Source organism: Lycorma delicatula, chromosome 11 (genome assembly GCF_047948215.1).
Source record: "Lycorma delicatula isolate Av1 chromosome 11, ASM4794821v1, whole genome shotgun sequence".
Taxonomy (NCBI): domain Eukaryota; kingdom Metazoa; phylum Arthropoda; class Insecta; order Hemiptera; family Fulgoridae; genus Lycorma; species Lycorma delicatula.
Window position 1 is genome coordinate 16,566,151 of NC_134465.1, and position 24,551 is coordinate 16,590,701.

At 31.1% G+C, this 24,551-nt stretch overlaps 1 protein-coding gene and 1 long non-coding RNA gene across 2 annotated transcripts in view; one reads left to right on the forward strand and one right to left on the reverse strand.

Moving 5' to 3' along the window:
• The window catches only part of LOC142332165 (uncharacterized), a 305,166-nt gene that overhangs the window by 18,884 nt on the left and 261,731 nt on the right, over positions 1 to 24,551 (reverse strand). The gene's annotated exons all lie outside the window — the stretch shown is intronic.
• LOC142332168 (uncharacterized) overlaps positions 8,729 to 24,551 on the forward strand; it is a 216,153-nt gene continuing 200,330 nt past the window's right edge. Inside the window, exons 1-2 of the long non-coding RNA XR_012758185.1 lie at positions 8,729 to 8,828; positions 22,251 to 22,398. This is a non-coding gene — a long non-coding RNA (uncharacterized LOC142332168). The remainder of the gene's footprint in view (positions 8,829 to 22,250; positions 22,399 to 24,551) is intronic.

Sequence of the window (24,551 nt, forward strand, 5' to 3'; positions counted from 1 at the left end):
TTATAGTTGTTAAGATATTGCAGGGTACTACAGATGAGGTTGGACTATAAAAAGCTAGGAGTAGTTGAAAAATAAAAATTTTTTTTTTTTTATAAATATCTCAAAAACGGCTGATTTTTAGTAAAACACGACATAAAAATTTTTTTTAATTACGACATTTCCTGCAGTATGGCCTTTTCTATTATACTCAACCGTATTAGAGTGTTTTAAAATCTTTTTACACCTTCGTAAAAGAGAGCTTTTTGTATGGTTATTTTTTCACGATTAATTTAAGTATAAAAGTAAATATCTAATAAAAAAAACTTCTAATAAAATTTTTAATAAATAAAATTTCCTTAAGATTTAATTTTTTCCTTCTTTGATGTTTCTTTAAAATAAACCGAGTTACAATCAAATATTTTTTCATGAATAACTCAGATGTGATGAATGTAATAAAAAAAAGCAACTTATGTGAAATTGTTTTTTTCAGATATTTAAGAAGGTTCATTAAGAAAAAGACAGAAAAATAATCAAAAATTTATTTTTAGTCGGTTAAATCTCTTAGTATTCATAGAAGTATATAATTAAAAATCATAAGGGTGTCAATTTTTTTTGTAGAAATACATGAAATAAACGCTACGGTCTGATTAAACAAATACTCGTATAATAGTTGCCGAATGAAAGATTCCCGTAGAAACCTTTCTTTCAAAACAATTAATCGGGAGTTGCGGTCGGAATGTTAAAACGAAATCTTTTCCAGACTAAAGATGCAGTTACAGAAAAATCCCTGAGTAATACACGGTTTTTATCTAACTTGGAATAACCTTTCACCGATCTAAAAACCCCATTTCAGAAGTTTGAATCTTTTTCTCTTTTTCTTACGCCGGACCCAGACCTTCGTTGCTACACATCAACACTGGAACCGCCGTTATTTTGATTTTAATTTTGCAGTTCCTATACTTTCTAATTACTTAGAACGCTACTGCATCGGAACTCGTTCGTTGATTTTTTGTTATATATATATATATATATATATATATATTTTATTTTTTTTTATTTTTATATATATATATATATATATTACATCTGTCTTCCCCTCATCTTAAGTAACAATATAACCTAAATAATAAAAAACAGACACTCGCTCCAGTATATTATTTCGAACAGTTTTGTTTGATATTTATTGGTCATTTTCTTCGAAATGTCATGATTTTTTACTTCGGTGTTGATATTTGGAAATTATATTTTTAACATGTATGTGGTCCAAAGATAGACTTTTTTCTATTTCAGATCGTCTTTAGTTTTTTTAATTACGATCCGATCTCCAAATAAGAGTGCAGTATTAATTGAAGATATGCGTTCACCGATATTCATGCGCGCATTAATTTTTCAAGTACGTCAGTATCTCGTCCTCGCAAATGAAATAATGTAGAAGAGAGACCGAATCTCTGCGTTAATTCTTTATTAAACAACTATATCATCCGATATAGAATTGTGAGGTACTGATATATGCGATTTAGATCCATCCTTCTTAAATTTTATGAGCCTTATTTATTGTTTGCAAAGATGAATAAAAATTGGAAAACATCCGTTCGTTAATATAATTATAAAAAATGATCTGTAAGTAATAAAAGAAAACGTTCTTGTACAGTAGTCTCATCTATCGCGTTTATTCTCTGGAAATTAAAAAATCTAGAAATTTTTATTCATTGTCTCGAAACAAATAGCGTAAATTATAACTTATCGATCGTTGACCGAGCGAACGATGTCCTGATTAACTCGACCCTTTGGTATTTCGTTTATTTCTCGATTGATTTTTCAAGTTCCGTGATAACCTTAGCTTATTTCGGTTAGATATTTATTCGAAAGTTTTATCGATTTTTTTTAACCGTTATATTCACAAACTTTGTTTTAGTATCGAATTAGTTTACGCGAAAATAAAATATAATTAAATTCTCCGATGATCATAACCGTTGCAGTTTTGTCATACGTAGAATCGTTCGACTATTATCATTACAGAAATGAATTATTTCTACCGATCTAAGTTAGTTTTTTAACTTAAATTAAGCATATAAGTTATATTTAAGATCGAGTGATTACAGTATAGTGTGCGCATTGAACGAAGTAGCCTGACTAGAAATACGAGGATACCTCAACTAAAGTCTTCTTACAAATACACGGTTCACTTAAAATTTGATTCTATTTTAAGTTAATTTGTGAACGATTTAAATTTGTTATTTAGCTACTGTTAGACAATTAATGAAGAAAAAAAAATTTGTAAAAATAAAAAAATATCTTTCAGTGGATATTCTCACAACCAGAATTTTGTAGAGATTAAAAAACATTTTTTTTTAGGTAAAATTCAAATATTCATCGATGTATGTATAATGCGATAAAAATCTTATACGTAAATCCGAAAGTTTGTTCGTTTTCACATTACGAGAGAATTAACCGACCCGTTGTTTTCAAACGAGCAGGATAAATATTTTTAATTGACGGCTTCACCCCCAAAGGAACTACCTCAGGGAAGGTTTTTAGTCATAAATACAGGCTCTAGTTTCCTTGGGGGTTAAAGCTGTCGACTAAATATGTTCATTAAAAAATAAAAATAATATTTTTTTTACTTTACTGTTGTATTTCTGCCATCACGGCAACAGAAAGAGGTCGTGAAGTTTTCCTCGTCGTAGGTCTAAGCGCTTCAGTTACCACAATTACTACGATTCTTCAGTCTTTTGTAATTTAGTTTCTATTTGAGGTTTCTATAAAGCCTGACTACATTAATCGCTATTTATCGGTATTATTCAGACAACCGTGAGGATAACGAACGCTGCGGGGAGGCAGAAACACAAACACGGAGGCATCTAAATTGTAGCGGCTAGTGAAGCGAACTGTGAGTGGTCCAGGGGCTCCGAAATGCTCTGGAGAGGGCGGAATCCCTACCGGTTAGTGTATAAATAAAATTCGTCGATGCGCTTAATGTACATACGAGATATATGGGCGCGGAGATAGAGTCGGTAGGCGAGTGTAATCGGGCAAGAAGGTGAATACGAGAAGTAAAGGAATAAAAGATGAAGTAAAAAGAAGAATAAGTTCCGGATGGATAGTATACGGAAGCGTTCAAAGATACCTAAGTGCGGGATAAAAAAACAACAAGAGGTAATTTAATCGGTGAAACGTAGCAGCACTGATTTACGGACCGGAAAAGTAACCGCTAACATAAAGGATTTGATGTTGTTGGAGTCAGAAGAGCGACAATGAATGGAGGAAAGAACGACAGATGGACTAAACGGATAATGGAATAGAGACCGTATGAGGGACGTAGGGATCGAGGATGACCAGAGAGGCGTTGACGGATGAAATTGCAAATATAGAGGGAAATAACTGTATAGACAGGCTTAAGACGGACAGAAGTAGCGGAGTTTGGGGAAAGACCTACATCAACTGTATGGTGTCAGCAGACTGAAGAAGAAAAAGATATGTATAACGTTAATCTAATAATCAGCAGTATTAAGAATTTTATATTTTTTTGGACAGGTGATATGCACCTGTCGATGGTAAATCAGAGGGTCTTAGACAGGAGTAGAGGGGAAACAGGGAGACTTTCTTCAAACCGGATCGGGTCAGTGAACCGGCATATGATGATAGTAATGAAGGCGACTGCAAATTACCGATAATAAATGGACAGGTAATGAATATTTTAATAAAGTGTAAGAAAATCCATTATTCCAACCAAAGAGTTTTTTTTTTTACTTTTTTATAATTTAATAGCGACTGGTTTCTTTATATATAAGTAAAATTATGTTCGGGCATCATGTTTCAACGACTTATTCGATCGAGTAATACTTTCAGGTTCTTTTTGACGTCTCGGCACCGGTTTTAAATTAAGTTACATATCGTTTAAAAAATGTTTAAGAAAATATACAAGCTTCCGTTTAGTCAGTGACAGTTGTTTTGACAATTTTTCATTTTATTAAAATTTTTGTAAAATATTAATAAAATGATATAATCTTCTTTAATTTTTCATCTAGGCTGTATATAGTTACAGACTACTTTTTTGCTTGTGATTGTCTGTGAATAAATCTGTAATTGAGTTTTGTAATAAAAATAAATGTAAGGCGACTTTTTAGTATTCCGGGGAAGAATTCATTTCAGTAAATGATCTGCAGCGTGCAGGTTTGAACCGATTTTCGAACCGGTTTCATCCCTGAATTGTTTTTCTTGGACTTTTTATTACCGCATTTAATATAGCAGCGCTAACTTTCGTGTTATGAAAACTGAAGTTTCTAAATCGACAACTGAACTTTCTTTTTCAAATTTTGACACCCGTAAAAGGATACTGTTTCGAGATGGTACATCGCTAAAGCGATGTACCATCTTTAATTTATTGTTTATAATTATTCAATTCTAGAAGAATATTCTTGATAAACTTAAAATAAACAGATTAATATAATTAGGCTTTTAGCATTAAAATAAGTAACTTAGCTTCAGTCCTTAGCAACGTGCTCCTTAGCGCACTAAAATATAATAGTCACCCCATACAGAACAGTGTTGTTAATCTGTAGGTACTGTAAAATAAAATTCCAAAATCTGTCGATATTGTTTTATCGTTTCGCCAATTCACTACGACCTGCACAAATTTCAGGTCGAATAGCTTATCTTTAATGCTCGTCAGGTGTTTCTGCTTAACCGTTTTAATTAACATAAAGATGAGTTGTTTACGTCATCGACAGAATCTGTAGTTCTTCCGATGCGCAGATCGAAAGGAAGTCTGATGATCGTAAGCGCATGAGGACAGAGAGTCTCGCAAACAGAAATTTCGTCGTCCTCGTTTACTCATAGTGTTTTAAAAATAATAATAACAAAGGACCGGGAAAGTTATGCGATTGTTGTACGGAGGGCTTTGCCCTAGATGCACTGTTACTTAAGTTAAAAAATTAACTGTAATCTTACATTATATGAATGCAAATAAAGAATTGCGTAAAAAAACTATTTTATCTGAATAAAATTGTAAGATAAAACCTATAGTGACCGTACATCTCCATCCGCTAGACCGATTAAATGGCGTTAATGATCCGTAGAATTCAGAATTCATCGTACAAAATCTAAAAATCGGTTCGAAGTATCGAACAATGCGATTACTGAAGAACAAAAGCGTGAACATTAAGCTTATTATACCCCGCCACCGAATGAAATTCCCCGAACACATTATCAAAATGTGTAAGGGAACCGTCTATTTAGTACAAGAACGTGACTTCTAGTATTGTTAATTAATTTAATTTACAATTTAATATTATTATTTAAAGAATTCATTTCCTTAATTATCGTATTTTATTCATCGTTAAATTGTCGGTTATATATTACCAAAATGTCATCCTACCTTTTATATAAAATAATTTGACGCTTATTAATTATATCGGATGTCAGGGTTCTTTTTAGTTCATTCATAAAGATATCGGCTAAAATAACAAAGAGAAGATCCCGTACTTGATTTACCCTTTTCTTGTTTATAATATTTATTAAATGTATAAATAATTTTTATACCCGGTGTTATAAATTTGGTTGTATTATTTATGTTTGTATTATCGATTATATTTATTAACGGGTAACTATTCATTAAACTGTATTTATCTCAATTTTAATACACTCTTAATTTATTCGATAAAAATTTACTTAATTGATATGTAGGAGTACTAACAAAATTTATAACGGGGTCTTATGGGGATGTCCGGATGGATTTTAGGTAGTGTTTTAATATTTTAGTATTAGTATTAGTTATTTTAAAATATATTTTGATGGATTTATCCCTGATTATGTATTCATTTTTTATAATATTAGATGTTATTTCTTTTTCATTAATCTCTTCATTATTGAAATAAATATCTGTAGCATTTATTTTGGTGAAGGTATAATAAACACGATAACGAATAGATTAGAGTTATTAAACGCGCGTTTAAATTTACGATCATCGACGTAGAAAATATTTTTTTTAAATTGATAGACGATAAAAATAGATTAAGAAATAATTTCATTAATGTAATCGATAGTATTACAAATAATAAAAGCTTGGACATCGATAATAAAGATTCTAATAAAAACTATAATACCGCACAAGTCTGAGACTCCGTTTATCATTAATAATAACGTATATATAGATAAAACAACCAAATTTATAAAAGCTAAGATCTAATATTATGCGGATGAGTAAACCAACAATTTTACGATGAAGAAAATACAATAATTAAACAAATTAATTCTTTAAATAATAATATTAAATTCACATTAAACGAGAAAACAATAACAGCATTGATTACTTGGACCTAAAATTTAACAAACATTTTATCACTAATAAAATCGGTGTAGACATTTGTAGAAAGCCAACCACCAAACAGAATACTATAATACTTTTCAAATCTTTTCATGCTTGGACTCAAAAAATGACAACCTTTTTAAATCGTTAATTGATAAGAGCGTTAAAATAATTAAAATATAAAATTGAATAACGAAATAAATAACGTAGGTTTAAATAATGGATATGTTACTAAATTAATAAATAAATTACACGCCAGGATAAAAATAAAATACACATAAAGGACAAAATAAAGCTAACGAATAATATAATAAATGAATACGCCAAATTTGAATACGATATAAATTATAATAAATTTAATAACATATTTAAAACCTCTAAATTAAAAACAGCGTATGCAATAAATAATAGAACAATAAAATACATAAATAATGAAGATCCTTCTACAACAATAAATCATGATAATGATAATTTAGAAAAACAAGGAGTTTATAGTCATAATTGTGAAAACTGTGACTTAAAATATATTGGAATGACAAATCGCTCATTCGCCATAAGAATTAAAGAACATATTAATTGCATAATTAAAAATAATAAAAAAAATTCTAATTTCGCTAAACGCATTTGAGAAACTGGACATAATTATAACCCTAACGAATATATTAAAATATTAGAATACGCTAATAATTATTATAAAACCAGCATATTAGAAAAAAATCGTATATATTTGAATAATAGTAAATTAATGAACGAACAAGTCAAATTTGATAGTGATATCCTACATAACAAATTATACAATAATTACTTATTAATAAGTTGGTACTATTTCATTTATATTTCATAATAGTTGAAACATCTTACGGAAGTGACGTTACATTCTTATCGAGTATAAATTATTATTTTTTTTATTTCTTGATGATCTACTATGAACATAATTTTAATTTAAAATATAATTATAAATTTTGAATTATTATCTTCTAACAAATCCCTGATGATGGAATAGTGACTTCGAAAGTTTTAGGATATATATATTAAAATTGTTGGCAAGTGGAAACTTTAATTTATACAAAGAAAACGTTTCTCCCCTATGTTTATAGAAATTTAGATAGGCCAAATATATTAAAGGAAGAAGAATGAACGTTTTAGAAAATTTAGAAATATTTAAATCAAAAAGTAAGAATAAAACTATCGTAAATGAATAAATCGACAATCAAGCGGATGTCCTTTTCAAGAATCTCAATTTATTGAAAACGGGAAATAGATAAAGAAAATTAAAAGATAAGTAGTATAAGCGTTAACAAGAAGTAGGCCAAAGAAGTCGACTAAACACCACGTGAAGATTAAAAGAAATTTAAAATTACCGGTACGATAAGTTTTGACAACGGAGCGGTTCCGAAACACGTCAACGTATAATAAAAGAATGAAGCTAAGAAAGGTAAACGGTACTCAACACAGAAAAGACCGAATACTCGTACCGTCAGAAAGTTTCTTAGCTACCTAAGGGGCATTAAATTAGGTGAAAATATTATTAACCTATCCGAGTAAATTTTGATATGTAGGGGACCCATAAGCTCCGTTATACCCCGTCGCGCGATCGAGCAAAATTAAAAAAAAACACACATCAATATACAGAAATGATCGTGCCAAATTTCATTCAAATCGGTCCATCAGATCTGGGAGACATTAAGCAAAATACGGAATCACAGACGTTAGTGCGTTCTGTCGGAATTTTTCAATGCTGATAGTATTTTTTCGTTGGGGGCGGGGTTCATGAAAAGCAAGATCTGCAAACACACCGAGAAAACTTTACAAAAAATTTTAGCCTATTGTAGTACTTTCCCTTATTCAGTAAACTGTTAGCTAGCTAGCTAACAGTTCCGGCTATACAGTTATAGCCGGAACTATATAACCGGAAAGGAAAAAATTTCTGACTAGAATAATTAATACCGTAATAAAGTAATGTTTTGAAAACTGTTGACCGAAAATATAAAAATTGCGGAGATAAATGAGAAAAGATTTTTACCGTAAAGAATTGATTATGCACGTACATAGTATGTTATTTCCGAATTATTGTCGTTTTATGTAAAAAAGAACAATTTTCTTAAATATTTTTTATTAGGTTTTTAAAGAAAAAATTTTAGTTATAAATTAAAATATTATAGGTTAACAGAAAGTGTAATTTTTTTCTTCATTATTATTATCCAAATTAATTATCCATTAAAACTTATGGACAAAGATATAACACTACAGTTGTATAGATCGTAATGAATTTAATCGACGAACGATAAAAACAAGATGTCACATATTTTTAAATTTTTCTTAGTATTAGGGAACGTAAGATAGAGTACTGCCAGCGTAATGAACTAAACGATTCTACGCGGAGATGGCCGAGTGGAGCCGAAGTGTACAAAAGCGTACTTATGAGTTTAGTTGTTTGTGTAGCAGTGTTCTTACATGTTACTGTTTTGTTGAATTTTAAATTTCTTTTTCTTTGTGTGCGTTTAAATAGCTATTTATTACAAACTGCAACTTTAATACGAAGGTAGTTTATTATATTTAACTGTTATTTATTTCTAATTAATATATTTGATTTAGTCGCTAGTAATACGGTAATAGGCATATGAGCACCAAATCATAGATGGTGGACAATCCGCCATCTTGGAATCAAAAAGAAAAAAACACGATGAAAGTCGTTTGAAGACCGAGTTTTGAAAAGAAGTGATCACAAAGCGCGATTAAAATTATTTCAAACGCTTTTTATTGTTGAATGTTATACCGGAATTATTTTTTTGTTTAGATTTTCACGGAAAACGATTAACAAGAAAATACGTATAATAAATTAGGAAATAGGCATAAATAGGAAATGCCTACAAATATCATTACGTTAATTTAAAATTTTTAAATTGTTAATTTTTAAAAATTTTCAAATACTTCTTTCAATTAAACTTTATAATTTGATTACTTTTTCATTTGTAATTAATTCTATCTTTTACTTTAAAAAAGGTCTACAATTTCAAAAAAAAAAAAAAAGAGTGAAATATACGTTCGTTGAGGTACCACCTCGGTACAAGGAAGAATGCCGTAAACCGCATCCAGTTATCTTAATCATAAAAAAAAGTTATAAGGGGGTAAGTTATTTTTCAGCCATCAGGTATATATATATATATATATATATATATATATATACCTGATATATATATATATATATATATATATATATATATATATACCTGATATATATATATATATATATAGTGTGTGTGTGTGTGTGTGTGTGTGTGTGTGTGTGTGTGTGTGTGTGTGTGTGTGTGTGTGTGTGTGTGTGCGCGCGTGTGTGTGATATATTGAGAAGTAGTAGATATAGCCTTGTTCAAACTCAAGCCGACCGTTCCTGAGATGCGTTATTAATTGAACCCTAACCGGCCAAACTATTCCACTGCCTAGTATTCAAATCCTTCTGAAAGTAACTCACCTTTACTGGAATTTGAAACTGAGAATCTTCGACTTCGAAAATCAGCTGTTAAACAGCTGATTTTGGGAGCCGTATAACCAATAAAACCGATTAATTTTATAATTCTTTGAAATTTGTTACGAAAAATTCAAATATTTATCTAAAATAGAATAGAGCTACAAAAAAGCTAACGTTCATAAAAAAAAAGCTGCGAAACAACTTAGCAAGATTACTTTTGACCGTGAGCTAAGGCTATTTCTGAATTTACCGAAATATGAATTATCTTTATGGCTTTTAAGCTGTATATACACGTTCATAAAAAAATAAATAAAACTTCAACTCCTAAATCATTTCTAAATATAGTTTTATGTTTAAATAGAGTCGGCGAAAATTTTTTAATAGATTTTATTGACATAATATTTAAATATCAGAGTAGCATCAGGTTTTACATTATAAAACTGTAACAATTGAGTACTAAGAAACGATAATAAAAATATCTTCTAATCTTCTGGGAATAAAGTGTCATTTTTCCGTTAATATAAGTTTTCCACTAATTTTTTGGATAAAATTTAAACGCGAGTAACAACACATTTCCTCCAAAAAAAAAAAAAATAAAATAAATAAGAAATTATTGAAAACGATGCTAAAACCTTAAAAAACATAGTGAAAAATTAATAAAAACATTGGAGTCGATAATATTCATTTTTAATCCGGTTAAAAAGAATGGCAAATTAATATTTTGGATTTCTATTTCTCTGTTTTAGTTTTAAAAATTCTCTCTATCTAACCGGTTAGGTTTGTTAGCCCGAGCAGACTTACCGCTTGATTTAGTTCACGTTTGTTAACTGACTAATATTTGCGAGTGAGTATTCGAACAGGATTTGATAGATTATCCAATTAACTTATGCTAATTTTCTATTAACATTTTAAATTATTTTCTGGTGTAATTTTAACAAAAATATCGTCATATCTGTATATATAACAAGAATTGCTTGTCGATAAATTTGAAATACTTTCGTTAAAAAAAAGTTATGATTCGTAATCCTCGATCGTACACGTACTCTCGTTAACGCACACGTAGTACTTAATCTCCTCTTGCTCCATTTAAGTTAGAGTCTAATTAAAATATAATTAATCGATTTACATCTATTTCTTGAAATTTCGGAAACAAATTAACGTTAAATGTTTATTGTTAATTAAAAATATTGTACGTTTAACTCGTTATTAATTTTAAAGAAAATCCTATGAAAGTTAAAAAAATAATCGGCTAACAAAAATTTTCCCGGGTGAACGACTTAAAACAAACTCGACTTGAACCGCGGTTATTTGAGCGTCAGCAATAACGCTGCTACTATCAGCGCCACTCTTCTCTCGTCGTCAGTTGTAAACTTTTAATTCTTCAACGCACCAGTTTCGTTCTTTGCAGTTCTGTTTATCTAAAATGACTTATTCGATCGAGGAAAAATTTCCTATAATCGATGCTTATTTGTGTTTGAATCCTTACAAGAAACGCATGAAATTGTTCGCGTACCTCGGTAAAAAGTGAGTACACGATTCGGTTAAAAAACGGCACACAACGCGATAAATTTTAAACGAAATACGCGATCTTCCGTTCGGAATTCAGAGGCCGTAACCGGGATTCAAAGAAGGATTTCTATTTGAAATATAGGAATTTAATCGGTCCAATAAAACTATACGTAAGTTATCGCAACAAAGCGATATAAAATACACGTCTTTCCTAACACTCGTCAAGATTTAAATTTGAAACCGCACATTGTATAACCTGATTGCAACAACTTAAGAGACAAATCTAAAACTCTTAATTATTGTGACCGGCTTCCCAAAAAAAAAACATTGTATATTGACAGATAGACCTTCATTTGTAACTCTCGACCGGAGAGTGATATATAATAATATATAGCATACGTATTTATTTTAGTCTTTATTTAAAAGTTGAGTTCTTTACTAGTAGTAATTTGCCGATAACAATTTTTTTTTGTTATCTAATTTTTTGTTTCAGCCAAAACAAAAATGTAATCGACAATCTTTAGTAACTTTATTTTCTTCCGTCGGTTACTTATTATCAAGAAAAACATTTTCTTTCAATTCCCGGTTAGCTTCTTGCGAGTAGAAATTTAATAACCATATAACAGATTACTTCCTCGTTAAATCATTTCTTAATAAATGTTCTTTCTTAATATTTTACTTATAAATCGCTGCTCCTTCATTTATTTTTTACGGTTTGTATTAGTACTTCTTTATTTTTATCTCAAGTCTAATTTCCCTTAACATTTTTAATATATTTTTTCCATTTTATATTATTAAATACCTTCTCCAGATCTGTAAATGACGTTGTATACCTGTTTTATCGTTTTTAAACCTCCATTTTACGAATAACCTTCTTCTAAACTAAGTAATAACTAATTATAAATAACTTTAATAAAAAGAAATATGTAAAAAAGCACGTAAAGAAATACTAACTAGTAAGTTAATATATAGGTTTGACAGATCCCATAACGGTACAAAAATAATAAATACTGAAGAACATTTTTTTTTTTTAAATCTGCTAATAAAATGAAATTATATTAGCCTTAAAGCAAATTATGTGTTTCATTACACAAAGATGGTGGTTATTATGTGTAGGTCGGGGTTCCCGTATCTTACAATTTCGGAATATTAAGAACAGTACTGTTATTACGAATTAAAAGAGGTAACCGTATTACAAAAGAATATTATTTGTACGTTTTCCTTATCATCGTGTAAATTATACATAATATTCGAAATCTGGTGCGAGTGTATATGTATGTGTGTTATATTTTGTACGATTACGAGCACGTAATCAATTATATCCGTAATAATAGTTTTATTGCCTTTTTTAACCGTACATCCAAGTGTAGATAGCGCTTTCAAACTATACATTGTAGCATTATTACGATTTTTTAAGGGCGTTAACTTTTGTAATCTTGGTTTTTTTTACGAAAAATGCAACAGCTGCTGTGTAGTTTTTTTTATTAGTTAGCGATTACGTTTGAAAGATAATAAATATAGAAAAGGGTAGGTCGGATAAAACATGTCGGGTCGGAAGAGTGAAGGTAGTCGAGTTTGTTGTTGTATGCTGTTGCATTGTGTTGTGTATTTTGTACAGTGACGTCATACAGGGAAGAGGTCATGGCCAAGGTCTTTGCCGATTGCCCCCACCACCTCGCATCTTCTACCTCCCTTCCCGTATTCTGTACCGCACCTCGAACTTCGTATTAAAACCACCGTGTAACATTCCCGCCCTTTCCTTTCACCACGGCTTATCTTTCTCTCTGTACGCGCCCGCGCGCTTGTGTGTAACAACGCATTATTATAAACCAAACCCGACGCATACCTTTATTAATACGTATGTTAACCGATCTGACATGCTGTTAACGAAGTACCTATTGTTCATACGATTCAGTATTACACTGATCCGATCGACGTTAATAAAAACTTTATGCGGATGGATGGTGGGTGATACATCTTTAAAATAATCATTTAAAAAAAAGAAGGCTGAAGTGTTTAATATTAAAATATACTACACTCTCTTAAACGATTAACTGAATGCTTTTTATTTCTCGCAAAATAATTTACATCGTTCCTAATGTAAAATATTATTACGCACGATGTCGATATTATTTAATTTGAAGTTACATCCAAAAGGATACTTAAATTTTTATATTTTTTGTCGACACTATTTCTAAGATTAGTTGACTTATTGTTGAAGCTAAAAAAATAGAACGTAAAGCGAGAAATAAGATAATTCTGAGCGTTTTACTTTGTACGAACTACCGGCATATATTAATAAATAAGATAACAATTTTTTTTTAAATTGATAAAAACCGCTCAAATTCCCCAAAAAAGTTCTATTTAAAATTTAACTTCTTTCGATTGTTATATAATAATCGTCGTAGATATTGAGAAATTAATAATTATAAACTAATTAATTACGTGAAAAAAACGACAAAATAATAAATAAACAATACTTACGTAAAATTGGCATTAAGGATTTGCGAGTATTGTTTATTTTTAAATTAATATTTGTTATTATTCCTTGGCCGAACCGGTAGGGGAAGACACCCTCCATGTGACGGTTTCGGTCGCTACGCCATCCCCTTCGTATCTATCTTATGGGCTTTACCGGAGGTCATCTTCACTCGGCATTGATATCTTTCACTCTAGCCTCAGTCGGGATGCCACCGATGCTAATGCCAAAAGTGACATTTTCATCGGTGTACTACTACTACTATCGTGAACTTATGCAGAGTCATAAATAAGAATGAATGGACTACACGGTAACGAAGGAACTAAACTGTTACCCGAATTAGGCAAAGGTGAGTTCAGTACACAACACTAAATATAAAACATAAAGCGTAAAACAATAACTAACAAGAACAATAAAAGTAACGACACTAAACAAAATACAAAAAAAAAACAACAGCCACAACAAAAGAAAGCAGAAAAACCCAAGCGGAAATCTGAACCCCCTCAGCATTACTTTCCTTTGCAAGTTAAGCTATAAAAGTTTCCACAACCGCCCATTCGGCCCATTTCCTCCAAGTAGCACGTAGATCTAACGCCGACCTGATGATATCGAGCCGACAAATAGTCTTCGTATTTCGCACATTGTTGTAACTCATGCTAAGCGCCATCTAGTTGTCCATATTGAGAACAGATTCCGGAGTCTACCAGGTCGAATTTCTGCAGTCTGTCTCGAAAAGCGCCACGGAAAGAAAGAAATTGCACCACGTACTTATTAGGGTGTATCCAAGAGGCGTCTCCGGCAAACCAAAAACATTTCGGAAGAGATCATGCGTACAACGCCCACCCTCTGCTTCATCCCATCTGGCCTGCCGCAAGGCATCGCCATGTTGTTCAATCTCTAGGATTTACTTTGAAATCAGCTCACTGGACTTCTTTGCAACGTAGCGCTGTTGCTTCTCTGACGCAATCAATCGGTTTCACGCCTGCAGTCACCAAGCTCGCCTCCCGTGAAATTGTACGATAACCGCCCGTAACCGTTAACAATATAAGGTGTTAAGCCATCGATAAAATATCCCGATAGCTTTTAAATTTTAGTCTATTCGCCCAAACAAGTGCCGCATATAGCGTAATAGCCGCGTACATGCCCTTATACAGGATAATCATGGTTTTGAAATAAAGACCTCCGATCAGGATTGACCGCACGGCCGATACAAAGGAACGCACGACATATTAAAGGTGTTCCTTAAATTGAAATTTCTCATGAAGAAACATCCCGAACTACTTTTGAACCTGTACGTACTTTATACGCTGGCCTGTCGTCGAAATACGGACTCGCCGACTCACTGCCAAACTGCCATCGAGGAGCATCATCGTGGTCTTTTCCGGGCTGAACATCATGTTACGTTGATGACTCCACATATTTGTTTTGTGAAATATCTTCTTAGTATCTACTGATGGTGATCGTTTAGCGATCGTAATGGCCATTTAGTTTTAGATTTATATAAACAATTTAAGTGGTTTTTCATTGTTTTCTTTCTTTTAAATATATTTCAGATAATTATTATAGTCTTTATACTTTTATTGTATTATTATTATTATTACGTTTTCGTAAAAATCATTATAAAGATGCACGTTTGTTCATATGTTGACAAAGATTCTTTCCAAACCGCTCTGCAATATTTAAAATTTGGCATAAAGTATGGCTTAAAGACACCCCGACCAGAAATTGCGTCCTCTTCATCTCTAACCCAACATTCTTAAACTTTACCCCAAAACAACTTAAACTTTACCCTTTTTGTCCGAATTCTAATATCGCATCTCGCTAAAAATTTTCCGTACCATTTCATTCGTTTTGTCTGTGTATAAGGAGAAATAAAAGAATTAAAGGTATATTTCTGTTTCCCGATTACGAAGCGTCGTTGTGATTTTTTAAGGGAGCCCTAAAAGATGACACATTTTATACCAGAATATTTGTGGGTATAGTAGTAATTATTTAATAGTGATGACAAGCTTAGCGTTTGATTTAGGAACAAAACTGTACGATTTGATTTTGTTGAAATCTATTTCATCATCCCAAATAATTAATTTTAAATCAATTTAATCATCCAAACAGAATTTTTAATCTAATAAAACCCTCGGCAAAATTTCCCTATATATTCAACAGATACCATCGTTATCGTTAATGGGAATTTTATCCACCCGATCAGCGATATGTTGCTTGAGAAGACGTAACTTTTATGGTGCTAAGTGTTGCGCTATATATCTCCATCGAAAATGAAATTTGAACTGTCGGTCGAACCAGATATATTTTTCGATACCTTTCCGTCGGTCACTATTTTTTTAATGACACATTCTTGTTTGTTGATACTTGGATGTTACAATCTACAGGTATAAGCATCACTAGAACTGAAGCGGCAGCCGCGTACGAGCTCAAAATTGATAAATGTTGCACCAGATATCTATCTAGTGGCTTCAAAAATATCACACGATCGATAAAATTATACGTTTTCTTCACGGATATGAATTTTCTCTGCACTCTGAGATTCAAACCGATAACTTATTTCTCGTCAACGGTTACTATTCCGTAAGAAATGGAACTTTTCATGACATTTAAAAACTTTTATGAAGTCTTTAGTCGATCATGATTGTATGTGTCTGACGATTCGATTGGAATTTCAGCGTAGAAAAAATTTTATCAAAATGAACAGTTAAACACGAAAATTTAATAATCCATGGGGTATTGAATAATTAGAACCACGGCTTTCATTGAAATCGTCTGCGTTTTCATCGGTTTTAACATCACGATTTGATTTTCGTTCGATAATGCTAGAAATCCCAACTAAACGCTGTTTATCATTGAAACCATTTTTAAAAGGATTTATCCGTTTGAGTTTCGTTTCGATTCAAAGTGAATTACCATCTTATCGCTGTTATTACTTCTATACACTCCTTTTTTGAGGTATGAGAATCAGTGTTAATAAGGAAAAGCAGATACGTTTTTTTTCCTTCACAGATTCATGAATATCCCTTTCGTGTGCCACACGTTCTTATTTTTAATATCCGTGAAGTGCTTCATACCTCAGGTATTCATATTTTATCAATTCTTGTCTGGAGTTAAAAAAAATATATCTGTGTTTTAGATTCTAGATTTCCGACCAGTGTCAAGCCACTGGTCGGATATCTCCAGTTTCAAATTATTGATGCAAAAAAGTTATCTTTTTAAAATCGTGAGATGCGTCTAACGAAAGATCGTATTATAGAAAATAATATATATTTTATTATTAAGCTATAAGCAATTTTCTACTTGTCAAGAAAAAATGTATTGAATCCTACTATTTATTGGATTGTCCGTTTGAAAAAGTTTTAAAAAAGATCCACGACCGTTTTATTTTCTTGTTAATATCGGAAAAACAGGATTTCTAATCAGGTAACGTAAAGATAATTTTCTTTATTTACGTTAGGACTTTTTTAAAGGCATAATTCGTAATTAGAAATAATTTGTAAAAAAAAAAACTATTGAATTTTCTTTCAGATTATAGATCTTATAATGATTTATTACGAGATTAAATCGCTACATATGCGATTGTAAACCGTAATGAAAGCTCAGATTTGGTTTTTTCCACGCGAAATTAAAAGGATAATTTTTTTCTGTTATTTAGAATTGACTTTTTATAATCAACGATATTTTTTAAATATTTTGATAAGATAAGCCTAATGAATGACGATTACGAAATAATTTGGTAATTTTGAAATTTATTGTACACTCCTTCGATAAAACAATTTTAAACGAAGTAACACTAACAGTTAAGTAAAGAGTTAACTGTTAAGTTGTTGAAAATCTCTTTTCAGATTATTAAATTAGACTACGTTACAAGATGTAGTTCAAATAGGTCAGGGTTTAGATGAAATTAAAGCGAACGGTACCGGTTTCCAGTTTTAATCGTATGTAATTCTACTAGATGGCAGCATGATCGGGGAAGTACGTGTTTCTGAATTTAACTTTGATGATTATCGTACATATTAGTCTTACGATGGAACGTGTAATCTGTTAGTTCTCGATTCGACCTTATTTCCTAATCGATAGTGATTTGTTTATCGTTCAGTTGTTCGAAACTTGAGTACTGCTTTGAATTCATTTTAATCGATTAAATAAAATGGATCGACAAACATTTTCAGTGACGAATGATTTGATATTTTTTCATAAAAAACTGTTTTTAGCCATCATTTTTAATAATAACATGTTGAAATAATTATACGGAAATTTAAAAATACCCGCGTTCTTTAGTATAAGGATCTTATCCGTTATCCGAAAGAACGCTGGACCAAAAGTACCCCCTCCCAAAAAAAAGTTATCGTGTGAAAATTCCTTTAATTCTCGTACCTCTGAAATCTTCGACTAAAATTCACCCGCAAAGGAAAGTTAAAAAATAAAATAAAAATGTTCCCGCAAGTTGGAAAAAAGGGAAATATCAAAAAGGTTTTTTATTTTTAAAATTTGAAAATGTTTTTGAAAATTCATCCTAAATAAGCTCAAAATGTTCATCTTCTAAAATCTTGCCAAGATAGATGCTATCGTTATCGTTAATATTGTTGACAATACTTATAAGTTAGGCAAATATTTATAAACTTGACTATGAATCGGTGTCTGACTTAGTGACGATGACAAAAATTATTTAGAACATTTTTTTCTGTCGATTAAATGCGAGTGATTATTGGTACTTTATCGGTATCCGACAGCCACTTTTTTAAACATCTTCTTCCAAACCGGTGGCAGACACGTAGTTAGGATTTTTTTTCAGATTGGCTAAGGGGGCTGATGACGATGATAAAATATTAATAATAATGTAAATCATTTTATATTGAAACAGTTTTTATACTTTACTGAGTATACAAAACAAAACACATGTTTAGATTTAATACATAATTTGCTACGCAAATAAGAATCATAATGTTAGTATATAAATTTTCTTAATCCACATTTATACTTCCTCACAGTTACACATTTACACTTCGATAAAAGTTATTAATTATTAGAAAGGTAGTCGTCGATTTTTCTTTCTCGACATAATATCTAAAACTTCAACAGTAATATCTCTATACACTGACGTAGAAACTAACAAACTAACTAACAAAGTTCCTTAAAAATTATGGAATTATGGAAGATTTCCATCCCCCGACTTGTTACGCGCAGTCGTTTTGACTCTCTTCATTGTGAAGAAAACGAGCGTTCATTAGTATATGTTACCGGAAGATATTCTTTTTTTCAGCGATCCAATACTTCTATCGCTTCTAGATCGCATTTTAAATTTAATGATTATCTCCTCGACAGATTCAGAACATTTATCGTCTTAATACATCGCTAAGAATTCTGTTCATTCATTTCCTAGACTAGCTAAACCTGGCAAAAGAACTTAGAAACCTTTCGAAATTCTTGGAATGCCGTCTAGCTTCCTACGCATGTGTTTGGATCGCGATAAAAAATTGTTGCGTTTCTGGCTTGCGGGATATCCCCAGTAATCGATTATTTTTATTGGTATTGCTTCAAAGTGAGCGCGGCGCTCAAACGTCGGGTAACGTTGTTACTCTTGCAGGATCGAGTAACGGCGGGTTAAGGCATATAGAACGGTATTAATGACTATGGAGATGATTATGTACAGATATATCTCAAATTTTGTGAAAATACTATTGAGATGTTATACATCTCAATACGAAAATTTGAAACGGTAAAAATGAATTTTTTGGACCCGGTTTACTAGATTTAACCCCTGAATGATAAAGTTTAATACTTGTCGGGCGATGGGGACTGAAGCCCCCCGTCGCCGGACAATTTCGGTAGGAGCTATAGCTTCCTTAGCCTCCGCTCGCTGTGTGTGTGACTGGGTATTTGGAGGTATTTACAGAGAAACTATAAATATAATCTAACCAAACTTTACCTACTCTCGCTAGTCAAGGTTAGCGAGCGTAGGCTAAGTTTGGTTAGATTATATTTACAATTCTAAGCAAAATGCTTACATTGGAACTTTCTCAGGTACATTTGGAAGACCCGTGTTTGAATAAAATTGACGAGTAGAAATAAAAAAGTAGGTTAGCGAGTGAAACGAGAGTAGGTTAAATTTGGTTAGATTATATTTATAATTTCTGTGCAAGTACCTCCAAATGCCCACTGATTTGGAAGAAAACATTTAGAGTAGCTATCGGATTCCGAAAAAGAATCTGATTATTTATTATAATATTGAAAATTGTTTCCCCATTTAAACAAAAGATCTAGTAAAATATAAAAGGTTGTATTTTTTATTACCGTGAATTTGCCACAAAAATTTATAAACAAGAAAGATTTATGTACAAAGTTAAAACATTAACGTGTTGCTATATATATATTTTTTTTAAACTTTCTGAAATAAATAACACGTATATAATTAATTGGCAATCTCAATTTATTAACAACGTCAAGGAAACTTCATTTCAGAATGGACGATTAGAAACCTATATCTAATAGGCCTTTAAAATTTATAAAAAAATCTGCTCTGAAAGTTTTGTATCAGGTAAACATTAAATGATCATCCCTTTCCTTAAATTCTGTTCTTTTTTTTTTGTCTTCAGTCATTTGACTGGTTTGATGAAGCTCTCCAAGATTCCCTATCTAGTGCTAGTCGTTTCATTTCAGTATACCCTCTACATCCTACATCCCTAACAATTTGTTTTACATATTCCAAACGTGGCCTGCCTACACAATTTTTCCCTTCTATCTGTCCTTCCAAAATTAAAGCGACTATTCCAGGATGCCTCAGTATGTGGCCTATAAGTCTGTCTCTTCTTTTAACTATATTTTTCCAAACGCTTCTTTCTTCATCTATTTGCCGCAATACCTCCTCATTTGTCACTTTATCCACCCATCTGATTTTTAACATTCTCCTATAGCACCGCATTTCAAAAGCTTCTAATCTTTTCTTCTCAGATACTCCGATCGTCCAAGTTTCACTTCCATATAAAGCGACACTCCAAACATACACTTTCAAAAATCTTTTCCTGACATTTAAATTAATTTTTGATGTAAACAAGTTATATTTCTTAGTGAAGGCTCGTTTAGCTTGTGCTATTCGGCATTTTATATCGCTCCTGCTTCGTTCATCTTTAGTAATTCTACTTCCCAAATAACAAAATTCTTCTACCTCCGTAATATTTTCTCCTCCTATTTTCACATTCAGCGGTCTCTTTGTTATTTCTACTACATTTCATTACTTTTGTTTTGTTCTTGTTTATTTTCATGCGATAGTTCTTGCGTAGAACTTCATCTATGCCGTTCATTGTTTCTTCTAAATCCTTTTTATTCTCGGCTAGAATTACTATATCATCAGCAAATCGTAGCATCTTTATCTTTTCACCTTGTACTGTTACTCCTAATCTAAATTGTTCTTTAACATCATTAACTGCTAGTTCCATGTAAAGATTAAAAAGTAACGGAGACAGGGAACACCCTTGTCGGACTCCCTTTCTTATTACGGCTTCTTTCTTATGTTCTTCAATTGCTACTGTTGCTGTTTGGTTCCTGTACATGTTAGCAATTGTTCTTCTATCTCTATTCTGTTCTTTAATAGGAATAAATTTCACGAGGAAAATTTTTATATTTGGAATCGCAGTTAAAGGCGTGTATAAAATAGTAGAGGGCCATCTTGAAAATAAATTTTATTAGTTAAGTTGCTTTGAAGCTAATTTCATGTTTTCTTTTAAGATCATCTAAAACGATAGTTTATTGTTTGTATATATTTTTACTAATTACACGTCATACACTGATGGTGATTGTTTTTGTAATCAAAATGACCGTCTACTTTTAAAAATTAAATAATTTTTTTAAACTATGTTTTAGAGTTTACTAGATTTCGAACCATATACAGTACGGTTTAGTCGATTCTATTAAATTATAAAAAAATAAAATATCGCTTTAATTCCTAAATTTCACTTTTGCAGCCCCGGATTATTGAGCGATTAAAAAATACTGTTATATATAAAAATAAAGCTGTAAATCGATAATTTCTCGGTTTTTAAGTGTTAAAATTTAGCTTATAATTATTTGTATTAATCTACCCTTTTGATAAATCGGCCTTACGTTACTTGAGTTTTACGTAATCATCAAGGAAACACAGCAAGGTTCTGATTTACCTTCGCGCTACGCAGATGGATGCAACACGATAATGTTTGGTTTTAACGAATAATTAGGCGTTTTGAAAATAAGAAATTCCTATCGTTCGGTTAGGTTATCGCAATAATTCTGCTTTTATTCGATTCTTTTATTTATTAATTTAATAGAAAGTAATCGTAAATATTCATTTATTTTCGTTATATGATGGTTTATTTACTATTTATTCCCTTTTATGTATTTAATTGCTTCGTAATTAGATAAGTAGAATAAAAAGATTATGTTTTACCGACTTGAGTATTAGAAAATCAAGATGGACAGAATTTGCTGTTATCTAATTACAATTATTAATGCTTTTTTTTTTTTGTAAATAGATGAGACGAGACGACTGCGTCGTTACTAATGAGAAGTATTCATTAAGAGGAAGAATACAAGAATACTGCACCGTGAAACTTCAGTTCGCCATCTGTTATAATCGATAATTATACTGCAGTCCATAACGGAACGTGGAAGTTCTGAACGGTAAGATACCGTCTTAATCTCCAGTTTTGTTAAAATATGACGTATTTCGTTTGCGAACTGCGTTTTATAATTTTAATTCTGTTTTACATAAAATCTTATAAGTTTATTTTTTATTTATTTTTTTAACCCGTTTAATGCAAATTTTACATAAATATTTTGACCGATGTGTCCGAAAATTGTTGTTGGAATTCATTTTTATTGTTGTGTGCAAGAGTTTATTCCACCCAGAAGGTAGGTTTTATCTTATAGATGGGATCATAATTTCTATATCGAGTACAGTTTACCTTTCTTAGAGTTTCTTTCTGTGATTAATTAGATGGATCCGAAACGCATCAACAAGTGATAAAAGAATGAATTTAAGAAAGGTAAACGGTACTCAACATAGAAATTATAGTGATAATAACAATTTTAATGCGATCGTAAATTATGATTTCGAATATGGGCATTTTTTAATAAATTGGAAAACAAAAAAGCGTTCAAAGATCACGGTATAAATAGATTTATTTAAAGAAATATAAAACCATGTGATCGTTTCGATCGATAAACGAACAGCATAAGTAAATAAGGAAATCGTACAAAAATAAATAAAAACCTGAAAACATATATCGATCGATACAAAACGAATACTTTTACTTTTGTGTGAAAGTAAAAATAGTTTTCGACTAAAATGTAAGTCAATTTCAATCATAAATATGTTAGCGTAGAATGTCGTAAACGATGACACGTAAACTCGGATCGCACACCGGAACATGGTACTCTGAAACGTTCCCTACGTAGATTTACATTCGATAAGACGTTTTAATTTTTAATTTTTAAACGCGGCTAGAAATATTGGAAATTAATCTCTTTTGATTAATTATTACTTCTTCATTGTCATAATTTTTTTCTTTTGTTTTTAATTTATATTGTTTGCATTACTTCATTATTTATCTACTGACGATGATCGGTTAACGATCGAAGTGTTTATACAGTTTGAGTATTTTTTTACTTCTGATCTATTTTTGAGTAGGTTTATTACTTTAAAAATTATTTCAACAAATACCGTTTACCATAGCAAAGATGTAAAATAAAATAATCTCGAACTGTGTATTATGAAGAATGAAAGGTCCGTTACCTTTATCGTGTAAATAATAAAAGCTATAAATTATACTTATAATACTGCGAATAAAAAAATAAAAAGTTTCCAGATACGGTCACAAGACGGCAAGATTCCCGTGATAAAAAAGCGGATCGACTGTCAAATTACACCTATGTGCTGGAGTATGTAATTTAATAGAGACCGATTAGTGTATTTCCACAAAAAAAATTTAACCAGCATGTTGCTGAAAAAATGATATCGTTTTTATTTTATTCGTTTATCTATTAACTAGCGTATAGACTGCTGAAAAAAGTCCGGTTTTATTTGGGATGTAAGAAATACAACTACTAGATAACAGGATAAGTTCTCCCTGGGGAACATCCTTTCCCATCATCGGTACAGTCGCATGCAGCATCTTATATATCTTATTGTACTAGTCGCGTTATGTATTTTCAATGAATTTTTAGTCGAATAATCGCCGAAAACAAGCTACACGACAAAGTATATTAAAAAAAGTTCCGGTTTTATTTTATTAAATTTTGTATTGACTTATGCAAAATTCATTTCATTGAAGTTTATAGTAAAAAATAATTAAGCCTTATTCTTTTATACGTAGTTTGACTTTACCGATCGCAAGACAAAATGATTTTAAATGCCGTTCGAATTAAAACTCGTAAAACAATCTTAAAATATTTCTTTTTGTAGTCAGGCAGATGAATGAATGCACTTGAACTTAGACTGCAACAATTTTTCGATAAATCGTCGTAAAAAAAATGCAATATACTCAAAACCAAACCTTGTTCGTTAGTCCATATTACATTACATTTGTTTACAAAGGACATTAATTTTATAAAGAACACATCAGTTCATAAACAGTACTAGTTTTTACATCGGTACAATTTTACATTAGTTTACAAAAAACTTATTCAAACGACAATAAACGCGTCGTTTATATTCTCAAGGAAAACGCGGGAAGCGCGTTTTTATTACTGTTTTGTATACACCATTTTTTGCCTAGTTTTATTATACCAATTTTTTGTAAAGATTTATTTTTTTAAATAAATTAAATATTAAT